The sequence below is a fragment of the Podarcis erhardii genome (assembly GCF_964252035.2).
Source record: "Podarcis erhardii genome assembly, chromosome: 16".
Taxonomy (NCBI): domain Eukaryota; kingdom Metazoa; phylum Chordata; class Lepidosauria; order Squamata; family Lacertidae; genus Podarcis; species Podarcis erhardii.
The window spans coordinates 27,311,119-27,322,776 of record NC_138514.1 but is presented as its reverse complement, the minus strand read 5'-3'; the positions used below and the strand labels follow the sequence as shown (position 1 = coordinate 27,322,776).

Sequence of the window (11,658 nt, the reverse complement as noted above, 5' to 3'; positions counted from 1 at the left end):
TCCAGTCTGTTTGTTTTTTTTTAGCAAGGGGAACCTTGCCAAGTTAGCAGCCACCATGGAGCACTTAATTGCTTGGCTGGTATCAAAGAGGTGGCCTAGGAAGGACTAGGCTCTGATGGAGCAAGGTTGATATTGGATCAAAAGGCTATTAACAGCTGGTGAGCAATGCCAGCCCAGAGAAATGGGGCAGAGGGAAATCACCAACAGCATTAACTCAGTGGTTGAGAACCCAGGGGCAGTGCAAGGCCCCTGAGTACAGTTCTCAGCATGTCCAGATAAGCCTGGGACAGACTCCTGTTAGAAACCCTGGTGAAGGTTGCCAGCTTTTCCCTGCAAATATCTCCAGATAAACCCATTTCTATAGGCAGTTTTGACTAATCCAAATATTTGCCCAATGTAGTGCATCTTTTAAATGCTATGTTCAGTAGTATATGCATTACTTGGCTGCAGAACTGTGTTGCAAAATTTGGAGAAAAGTAAACTTCCAAGGATAGCTGTGTTTCAGTTCATGTATTGGTTCAAGAATTGCAGGTTAAGAAGGTTCACATTAAAATGCAATCAAAATAAAATCCCCTCCCATCCCTTCCCCACAGCTTCCAAGGGATGCTTGCTTCTACCTGCATTTGATGAATCAAACCCTTCAAGTGATCAGAGTCTCTGCCTATCTCTTGCAAATCACCAAGAGATCTACTAGTATGTCCTGATGTACCTCCTGGGTCCCCTCACCCCTGTCATCGTAAGCAATCTAGTCTAACCCCCTGTTGGATCCAGAAGATCCAGAGCTAGAGTCAAGTTTGAAGCGAGGCAAAGCCCTTCCAGCATCGTTCTAAGTAATCAGTTCCATTGTCAAACACCTCTTAGCTTCAAGAGGTTTATTCTAACATTCAACCAAAATTCCCCTTCCTGTAATGTGAGCCCATTAGATACAGATCTAGTACACTGTGTTTTAGAGCCATGTTTGTGTGATTTGAATTGTGATTTCTCTCTCACACACAACATACTGCTTTGGACCATCTTCCTGGGCCAAGGCATTGTAATAAACAAAAATCTGCCCTTATTCCCTTATGGGGGACACAAGAACCCTTACAGAGTCCTTTGTAGATTCTCCATTGGTAGGAGAAAATAACAGAGGCCAACCAGAGAATATTGAGAAGCAAAGCAGCTAGTAAGTCTGATCTTTATTGAACTGTTACAACAGGGTGCTCCCCTCACATGCAGGAGGACGGAGGAGGACTCAGAACAAAGGTGTGCCTGCCCTTATATAGACATTTTAAATTCCCTGCCCTGGAGCTCAAGACCACCCCTCCATACATCACAGAAGGGGTGTAACCCAAGACCACCCCCCCAAACATCATACCTACATCACAGAAAAGGTGGTCTACAACAGAAATTTGAATGTTGTTGTTTTTCCTGTCTACCAGGTTATCTGATAATGCCTTATCTGATTGCCTTTCCTGGTAGTCTGCCCATTCCTTTGAGATAGTGATTACCCACTTCCTGAGACAATGGAAAGGCTCCCCCATGCCCCCTCTCCTTGCAGAGAAAACATTTGGTCAGTTTGGGAGTCAAAATGGTTTCAGAGCAGTCCTCCTGTGCTGCTCCAGACATGTGGTCCACACATCTATGTATGCGCTTGGTTGGTACATTTATGAACATTTATTTTATATATACATATATATGACCTTAATTTTTTTATTTCAGCATTAACCATTGTACCTCTGTGCTGCACTGGACCATGGAATCCTAGGCCATTGCTCTCTGACTCCCCACAGGCAGAACCACCACCCAACAAAATCTGAGGAGCGTTATACTGCAAGCGCTGACTGCATCTGAGACTTCAAGGCCTTTTGCAGGGCTCAAGGCTGCCAGATGAAAATGTCAGAATTCGGATGTTGCTTCAGCAACAGTCAGGCCTTAGTCTGAGCCTTATAGACCAGTGGCAGTTCTGTCTCATTTGTTTGATCCAGTTCCTCCTTTACTGAAAGCTGCTCCTCCATCAGAAGTGGGTCTCTCACAGGAACTGCTTGGCATACCCAAAGCCCCTTTTCAACAGGGTGCCCTTGGGCTGCTCTCCCTCGCCCCCTTCCCTGGCTTGGCATGACAGGCTGCTGCTGTTGCTGCTCAAGGCCCATCATGAAGCAGATTAACACAGGTGAACAAAGGCAATCTTGTTCTGGCCTGAACCAGCCTATGTGCTATGCTGCTGGGGGTGGGAACAGCCCTTTCTTAGGACAAACATCACCTTGCAGGTCCTGCCACCTTACTCGCTTTTTCTCTAAACTAAAAAGCCCCAAGCCCTGCAATGTGATAGGACGAGAAAGATGGGTCTGGAATAATGTATTCAACACCTCTAGGTCTGAGGTTCCCCAGCCCTGACAGGGACCTAGAATATTGGTTCTTTTTATATATTTTTTAAGGCTCTGAAATGCAATATTATTCAGAATTCCAACAATACTATCAGATCCTGCATTATGGAGTTTAATCAGTTAATGGTTCAAAAGTGGAAAACTTACTGAAATTAAAAAATTAAGGTCTTATATATATAATAAATGTTCATAAATGTACCAATCAAGCACATACATAGATATGTGGACCACATGTCTGGAGCAGCACAGGAAGACCTTCCTGAAACCATTCTGACTCCCAAACTGACCAAATGTTTTCTCTGCAAGGAGAGAGGTGGTGAGGGAGCCTTCCCATTGTCTCAGGAATTGGGAAATCACCATCTCAAAGACTACCAGGAAAAGCAATCAGATAAGGCATTATCAGATAACCTGACAGGAAAAACAACAACATTCAAATTTCTGTTGTAGACCACCTTTTCTGTGATGTAGGTATGATGTTTGGGGGTGGTGGTCTTGGGTTACACCCCTTCTGTGATGTATGTATGTATGTATGTATGTATGTATGTATGTAGGTAGGGGTGGTCTTGGATTCCAGGGCGGGCAATTTAAAATGTCTATATAAGGGCGGGCACACCTGGGTTCTGGGTCCTCCTCCATCCTCCTGTGTGTGAGGGGAGCACCCTGTTGCAACAGTTCAATAAAGATCAGGCTTACTAGCTGCTTTGCTTCTCAATATTCTCTGGTTGGCCTCTTATTTTCTCCTACCGATGGAGAACCTACAAAGGACTCTAAGGGTTCTTGTGTCCCCCATAAGGGAATAAGGGCAGATTTTGCTTATTACAGAAGGCAACCACAAAGGGACCTTTGGCTGCCCGGATTCTGGGGGCAGGCGAGGAAGGACTGGTGATCCAGCGCGCACCAGGCTATTTACCAGGAGGAGCCACTTGTCTTCCAGCGATGCCCTGACCATTTCAAAATCTAGCAGTCTGCCCCATCCATGCGCTCCCCACCCCACTCCACACACACTACGAGGAAGGCAAAAGCATACAGTGCCAAAAAAAAATCTCTGAGAACCCCCCTCCCCCAACACCTGGCTGTTTCTCTGCTAATATGTTGGAAGGAACCACGCACTGTGCAAAGGCCCTCAGCCAATATCCTTGCAGCCAAATGATCATTACTGTACTGACTTCCTCCCAATTTAGAGCTGGTGCTTCCCCCTCCCCTTCTTAAAAGGGGAATAAAATGCCCTTGCAAAAAAACAAAAACAAAAAAGGGAAAGTTTCCTGTTGTGAGAGTTGCTAAACTAGCTTCCACTTTCCATCAGCAGCCTGTGGCCAGCGCCTCTTGAGTGAAAGTATCTCTTCTGCTCTTTCTGGAAATTTGATCCATTCTGCAGGAAACCATGTATCTTTAAAGGAGTCCGGATTGGGGTTTCCACCCCCTGCTCTACCTCTCTGCCATGAAGGTGATTTCAAATCTAAGCAAAGATGCACTACTGTAAAGGGTCATTTTGCCATACAGTCGAATCTCAAGGCTCGTCCTGTTCCATCTACTGCAAAGTCCAGCAAGGTTACAGCAATGACAGTCTGGAACCGCTGAACTGACGGATGAGGGATTTTCTGTCTCCGTGCTTCTTTGTAATTTGCAAGAAAAGGAAAAAGAAAAGGAAAAAAAAGGGGTGCCTTTGCTTGGCATGCGAAGAAAGATTCTTTTCTTGTTTTGAAAAGTCGCTTTTCCCACGCACAAACATCTTCACCGCCCGGCCACTTCATCGCCAAAGACTAAAATTGGGAATGTGACCCCAGCATCCGTTACAAAGTGCAAAACAGAATAGCAAGCAGGTATGTCAACTTTACAACTCTTTTCCTCCAACTTTGGGAAGATGGCGAGGGGATTCAGCACCCTTGCATGCTCTGGAAGCAAAAGAGTGAATGATGATGCTGATGATAATGCTTCAGTAGCTAAGAAATTTAGGGGCAAAATCCAGAATTCACATGCAGTGTTTTAAACCAGTGGTTCCCAAAGTGGGCAATAGCGCCCCCTGTGTGTGAGGGGGGTAGGATTACTTTGGGGGGCACTAAGAGGCAAGGGGGTCCCTGGAGGCAGAAATTGTCAGGAGCTCGTCCTACCCTCGAGTGTAGGCATAGACCCTGGCATAGACACATGCCTGATTGGCATGGTCTCTCCCTCCTGGTCGATCGTTCGGGAGCTTCAAAAGCTTTTTTTTCAGACTTTGAAAAACTGGTGTCGCTGGATCAAGTCCATCAGATTTGTTAAATTAATTAAACTAACTAGTTTCAATTGGATTCTGAATAAATATGCAATTAATTGCTCTCAGTTATAATTTTATTGTGTTACGATCTTTCTTAGTGGGTTGTGCAAACGGCTCTGCTGAATAATGCTTTTTATAGGGTAGGGGGCACTGGGGATGAATATATAGAACCAAGGGGGCAGAGGTTTAAACACTAATGGTTGCTTTTTAGCTTCTTGCACTGTGAAAAACAAACATCCTGAACAAATGAGCCAGTATTTTGAAGTCTGTCAATGTAGCTTCCCAAGAGAAGGACATTCCTCATGAAATGACTTGCGACACAGACGTGCTTTATTAGATATGTCTTAAAGGAATGTACTGTGATGTTGAGGTTTATCCACTTCCTTAGTCCATCAGAATAGGCCAGTTCTCATTTTTATAATTGGTGCTTGGATATGGATACCCTAGGCAGAAAGTCTGGCAGGTGTTCCTTTAGAATACTTGGAGGCCGTTGAACAGGTTGAGTTTCAGGTATGTTAAAGGTGTGTGTGCTGGGTTTGAGACATGTACTCCAGGGATGTGGAACCTGTGGCCCTCCAGATGTTGCTGGACTCCAGCTCGCATCCTCCCTGACCTTAGGCTATGCTGGCTGGGGCTGATGGGAGTTGGAGTCCAGCAACATCTGGAGGAGAGCCCTGGGTTCTGTACCCTTGAAGAACACCCTCCAATACTCCACAAGCTGTGCATGTGTTTTGCACTCGCCTAACCCAATAGCATGTGTGACGTTTCTTTCGGTCCCACACTAGAAGTGCCCTTATAGTTCAGACCGTTCTAGAGCACCATTTATCACCATTTATGTTCCCGCTTGGACTACTGCAATGCGCTCTACGTGGGGCTACCTTTGAAGGTGACCTGAAAACTGCAATTAATCCAGAATGCGGCAGCTAGACTGGTGACTGGGAGTGGCCGCCGGGACCACACAACACCGGTCCTGAGAGATCTGCATTGGATCCCAGTACATTTCCGAGCACAATTCAAAGTGTTGGTGCTGACCCTTAAAACCCTAAACAGCCTCGGTCCTGTATACCTGAAGGAGCATCTCCACCCCCATCGTTCAGCCTGGACACTGAGATCCAGCACAGAGGGCCTTCTGGTGGTTCCCTCATTGCGAGAAGTGAGGTTACAGGGAACCAGACAGAGGGCCTTCTCGGTAGTGGCGCCCGCCCTGTGGAACGCCCTCCCTTCAGAAGTGAAGGAAATAAGCAGCTATCTTATCTTTAGAAGACATCTGAAGGCAGTTCTGTTTAGGGAAGTTTTTAATATTTAATGCTGTATTGTTTTTAACACTTGATTGGGAGCCGACGAGAGTGGGCGGGGTATAAATAATAATAATAATACTGTAATATAATAATAATTTTTCAGTTGAATCCCCCCCCCATCAAATCAATTTTAAAAAAGAGAGAAAGAAAAACCCCTTCTGTTCACTTGGAGGCACAGGTAGCGTGCAAATCTGCATGCTCCAAATTGTTAAGATTGCAGGGTGGGGTGGGGGATGGGGCAGAGGACTTCCTGAGCTAAGCTACACACCTTCTTGCAGCCAGGACAGGTACATGCTCTTGGCTGCAGACCACCTCATCTGCCATCATCCAGCTCTTCTTAGAAGAAGGGGAGGTAGGCAGGGGCCTCTCAGAGAAACAAAAGGCAACATTATTCCCCCAGGAGCCTCGCGCTCTGATGGATGAATAGAGTATTCAAAGACATAAATCTTATGGACTAGATTGTTTTTCATCCTCAGATATAACTATGCCAGTTGTCTGCTGGAAGGCGGAGCCCCTGCTGCGACGAGAGCGGGGGAACGGCAATGTGCCTTGATGCTTGCACCTTCTTCAGAACATTTGGGCTGGGTTCTGGGGGGCTGTAAGGAGAAGGAGAGCCATACTACCTGAAAAGGATTCACAGATGGTATTTAACTCTCAGTAGGCTTGCTAAGATGTACAGTGGTACCTCGGGTTACAGACGCTTCAGGTTACAGACTCCCCTAACCCAGAAATAGTACCTCGGGTTAAGAACTTTACCTCAGGATGGGAGCAGAAATCGTGTGGCAGCAGCAGGAGGCCCCATTAGCTAAAGTGGTACCCCAGGTTAAGAACAGTTTCAGGTTAAGAACGGACCTCTGGAACGAATTAAGTACTTAACCTGAGGTACCACTGTATAAGACTAAATCAGATAAGTGCTGGAGATGCAAAGAGGGGGAAGGAATCATTCTTTCATGTGCCGTGGACTTGTAAAAGGGTAAAAGAGTATTGGGAAATGGTCCATAATGAATTGAAACAAAATGTTTAAAAGTACTTCCCCCTCCCAAACCCAGAGTCCTTTCTGTTGGGGATAATTCAGACTCAAATTCCCAGGTGTCAAAAAAGTTATCTCTCTATGCTACTGCTGCTGCCTGTGTTTTCTAAGCCCCAGAATGGAAAACGTGCGAGGTCCCAACTAAAGAAGAATGGCAACTTACGTTGACAGAATATGCACAACTCGCAGACTTAACATATAGAATGAGAGAACCAGAAGAACATACGTTTAGAGAAGATTGGAATACGTTGATTGAATATATGGGAAAAAATTGTGTACAGGCGAAAACGCTGGCAGCGCTAGTGAACCAAAATGAACCATGGAAAGAGAAGAAGGGAAGTCATTAGTATCTTAAGGATGCAAAATGGGTATATTAAATTGTAACACAGAAAATTTAATAAAAATTATACATAGGTTGTTTTTCATCCTCAGATATAACTATGCCAGTTGTCTGCTGGCAGGCGGAGCCCCGGCTGCAATGAGAGCGGGGGAACGGCAGTGCGCCTGAATGCTGGCACCGTCTCCGGAACAGTCACATTTGGGCTGGGTTCTGGGGGGCTGTAAGGAGAAGAGGGACGCGGGTGGCGCTTTGGGTTAAACCACAGAGCCTAGGGCTTGCCGATCAGAAGGTCAGCAGTTCGAATCCCCGCGACGGGGTGAGCTCCTGTTGCTCGGTCCCTGCTCCTGCCAACCTAGCAGTTCAAAAGCACATCAAAATGCAAGTAGATAAATAGGTACCGCTCCAGCGGGAAGGTAAATGGTGTTTCCGTACGCTGCTCTGGTTCGCCAGAAGCGGCTTAGTCATGCTGGCCACATGACCCGGAAGCTGTACGCCAACTCCTTTGGCCAGTAAAGCGAGATGAGCGCTGCAACCCCAGAGTCAGTCATGACTGGGCCTAATGGTCAGGGGTCCCTTTACCTTTACCTGTAAGGAGAAGAGGAGTCATGCTGAACCGGGCTAATCTAATACAGCATCCTGCTTCCCATGGGGGAGAATGCTCTTGTGCTCAGGTCCTGTGGGTGCCCTTGGCCTGATCCAGGGGAATCTTATGTTCTTATAGTAGTGGCCAGCCAGTAGCTTCCAGGAATCCTACAAGGAAGACATGAGAGCAGGTGTAAGTTCCCCTGCGCTTACTCCATAGCGAACCTAAGGAAAGCCTGCTGGATCAGGCCAATGGCCCGTCTCCTCCAACATCCTCTTCTCCCGCTCCCAAGCAGGATCTGATCACAAGAGCCCTCTCTTTCCCTTCTCGTGGCTTCCAGCAACTGGTATTCAGAAGCATCTCTGCATCTGGCTATGGAGGCAGAACTTAGCCGTCACAGCTAGTCGCTGTTGATAGCCTTCTCCTCCACCATGAATTGTCCAATGCTCTTTGAAAGCCATCCAAGTTGGTGGCCATCTTTGCCTTCTGTGGGGGAGAGTTCCACAGTTCAACTAGGTGGAGCATGAAGAAGTTGTTTCTTTCATCTGTCCTGTGCAGGAATGACCGCCGGGTGTGGAGCCCACTTCCACCCACAGACAAGCCACAGCTGTCTGAACATCATGCCCTCTATCTAACCTTTTCTCTCTTAGTAGTCTGCCGTGCCCTGTCTGTGACCTTTGTCTCTTTTGATTAAACATTGTTCAGGGGGGAAGTGACGCGGTGGAAACAGGTGCCATAATAACTTTGTACCACCCCACGATCTCATGATTGGAAGATGTGTAAAGGGCACAGTCCAAAATGTATCCGACTAGTTTTGCATATTGTGCTAATAAAAAGAGCCTCGGCAGAGCTAGCTGGGAGCTTGCTTATGCACAGCTCACATGATGATCAACATCTGTCTCATGTCCTTCACTTTAGTCCTGAATCTTCCAACATTCAGCTTCATGGGATGCCAATGAGTTCCAGTGTTATGAGAGAGGGAAAATTAGTTTCCGCCATCCACTGTCTCTATGCCACACATAATTTTATACACTTCTACTATGTCATCTCTTCTTTTATTATTATTATTAATATTAATATTATTAATCCCACCTTTCCTCCAGGGAGCTCAAGGTGGCCTACATACTTTCTCCTCTTACCCATTTTCCTACAACAACCCTGTGAGGTAGGTTAGGCTGAGAGGCAGTGAGTGGCTCAAGCTCACCCAGTAAGCCTCCCAGCTGAGGGAGGATTTGAACCCTAGTCTCTCCCAGGTCCTAGCCCAGGACTCCAACCACTACACCACACTGGCTTGCATCACCTTTTTCTCCTAAGCTAAAAAGTTCCAGATGTAACTGGTGACGGTGACATGACTCAGCAAAGCTGAGTGATGCTCATCTTGTGTCTTCCCTTTACTTACCAGGTGCAGCTCTGTAGTTATTTCTTGGGGAGTCTGTCAGTGGAAGGTCCTCTGTGTCACCCTGGGAGAAGCAGAAATGAAAGTTGGTCCCTCTCCAGGACACAGGAAGAGAGATCAGAAGCCTGGGCTCTGGGTGCAACCTGCCTTGCTGGTCTGGTCAGCACTGGGTTCCTTCCTCTTCCTTTTCCCCACAGGTAAGCTGCTCATGTGACGGAGAAGTTGTGGACAGGTGTGCAGATGCCCAGGTAATGGCTCCTGTCAGACCTCTCTGTTGTTTCCCCCCTTGATGGCTTTTGTTGGCAACTGGGATTATGAGTGTGCTGGGCCCGGGGGTAACCCTTGAAACGCGGTCCAGGTCCGGTCCAGAATCCAAAGGTTCCACTAGGAGTCAGTCTGACAGGGCCAAGGCAGGAAACCAGGCATGGACAGGTACAAGATCTCAGGCAGGATCTGGCATATAGCAATGTTGCTCCCACAACCTGGGGTGGGGTCTGACAGCCTTTTATCTTTGTTGGGGTAACGGCCGGTCCTGATCCCCCAGAGACTCACCTCCCTGTTTTACCTGAAGGCGAGTACTCCTCCTGCGAGTACTCAGGTCTCTCCTTCTCTCAGACCTTAGTCTCTGTAGCTCAGGAGACGTTGGTTGGTTACTGGACCCAGGGGCCTCCCCTGACCCAACCGGTAGTGGAGCAGCAGTAAGTGATGGCCCAGCTGAAGGCAACGAGGTAATCCCCGCATCTGGAGCCAGGGCAGGCTCAGGCCCCTGACTCAGCCCAGCTGGTGTTTGTTGTAGGGGAACCTGTGCAGACTGGAACTCTTCAGGATCAAGCCCCAGACTTGGTTCAGATGATGCCTGAGGCAAAGGATCCGGTGCAGACTGAGACTCCTCTGGTGCCGAGTCCAAGCCTGAGTCCCAGGCCATCACAATGAGCAGCTAGCAGCTTCATACTCTAAGAATTCTAAGAAACAAACAAACAAAAACCAGTGCAGTTTTGAAGAGTTCAGTCTGCCATATTGATTCAAAATGGTGTCCACTTGTATCCAAACATAGGTTCCTTGATTTCAGGAAGCACCCTGCAAAAGTTATGGTATTTTAAGAGGTGTCCTACTGCACGGAGAACAAACACCTTTCCAAAATATTGTTACAGGTTGCAAGGGGGCGGGGACCCTTAAATTCCTGGGTTCCAGATCCTCCCCATAATTCGTGAATTTAGTAAGGGTCAAAATTAATCATGAGAGCCAGCGTGGTGTAGTGGTTAAGAGCAGTGGACTCGTAATCTGGTGAACCGGGTTCGCTTCCCCGCTCCTCCACATGCAGCTGCTGGGTGACCCTGGGCCAGTCACACTTCTCTGAAGACTCTCAGCCTCACTCACCTCACAGGGTGTTTGTTGTGGGGGAGGAAGGGAAAGGAGATTGTTAGCCGCTTTGAGACTCCTTAGGGTAGTGATATAGCGGGATATCAAATCCAAACTCAATCAAGGCTTGATTCAACTTTTCCAAGCACAGAAACATAACTAGATTTAGTTATGCTAAGGAGCCAAGCCAGCTCTACAGGGGACAAAAGCCAAGGATGGGCCATCAAGGAAACTATCAGAGGGAAAGACTGACAGGCAAGGGGGGGGCCTTCTTCGCTGGGTGCTAGTGGGCAGAGGCAAAGGCCAGGTTTAGGGTTTCAACCTTGAATGAGGTAGGCTGGGGGGAGGACCTTAGCAGTAAGAAGGAGAGGGAGGGGCAGACCTCTCTGTGAGCTGGGCATGACAGGCTGGAACTAAGAGACACAGAGGATGGCTTTTTGCTGTCTGTTGAATCCAGTTCTGCCCTTAAGACCCAATGCTCTGCAATCCCTCTATCTGGACTGAGGTTGCATATATGTGTAAATAAAACCATATAATATGAGGACACTACCATCTCTGCTGTGCCCAATTTCTGAAGGAAACACAAATCCTGGGTAAGTGCCTGGAACCCATGAAATCTCATACTTCTCAGAGATAGGGATAGCATGTAGCAATATATAACAGGGAAACAAACAGATAAGGATGATATTTGCAAATCTTTTTAAAAGATACCTTAAATCTATAGGGCCCAAAGGCTGCGATCACACTACCCACTGCCCAAACAACTCAACATGCAAGGGGAATTGTTGGTGTGTGTGTGTGTGTCGCAGGACACTTCACATCTAGGACGGGGAATTTAGAAGTTGTGGGTATGGTTTGTTTTTGAAATCCCCAAATGCTTTTTCCACCTTTAGAACTGGGCCAAGGTTAGTTACACTGCATGTTAATAGGAGAGGATCAGGTATCTAATCTGCGTTGAGTGACCTTAAACATCATCCTTGGCATGGGGTCATAAAACCAGTTCTGTCCCAAAGAACCCATCAACCACATCACTGC

The 11,658-nt window shown here is 47.1% G+C and overlaps 1 protein-coding gene across 1 annotated transcript in view; it reads right to left on the bottom strand.

Moving 5' to 3' along the window:
- LOC309331411 (uroplakin-3b-like) overlaps window positions 1-11,658 on the bottom strand; it is a 178,405-nt gene that overhangs the window by 43,980 nt on the left and 122,767 nt on the right. The gene's annotated exons all lie outside the window — the stretch shown is intronic.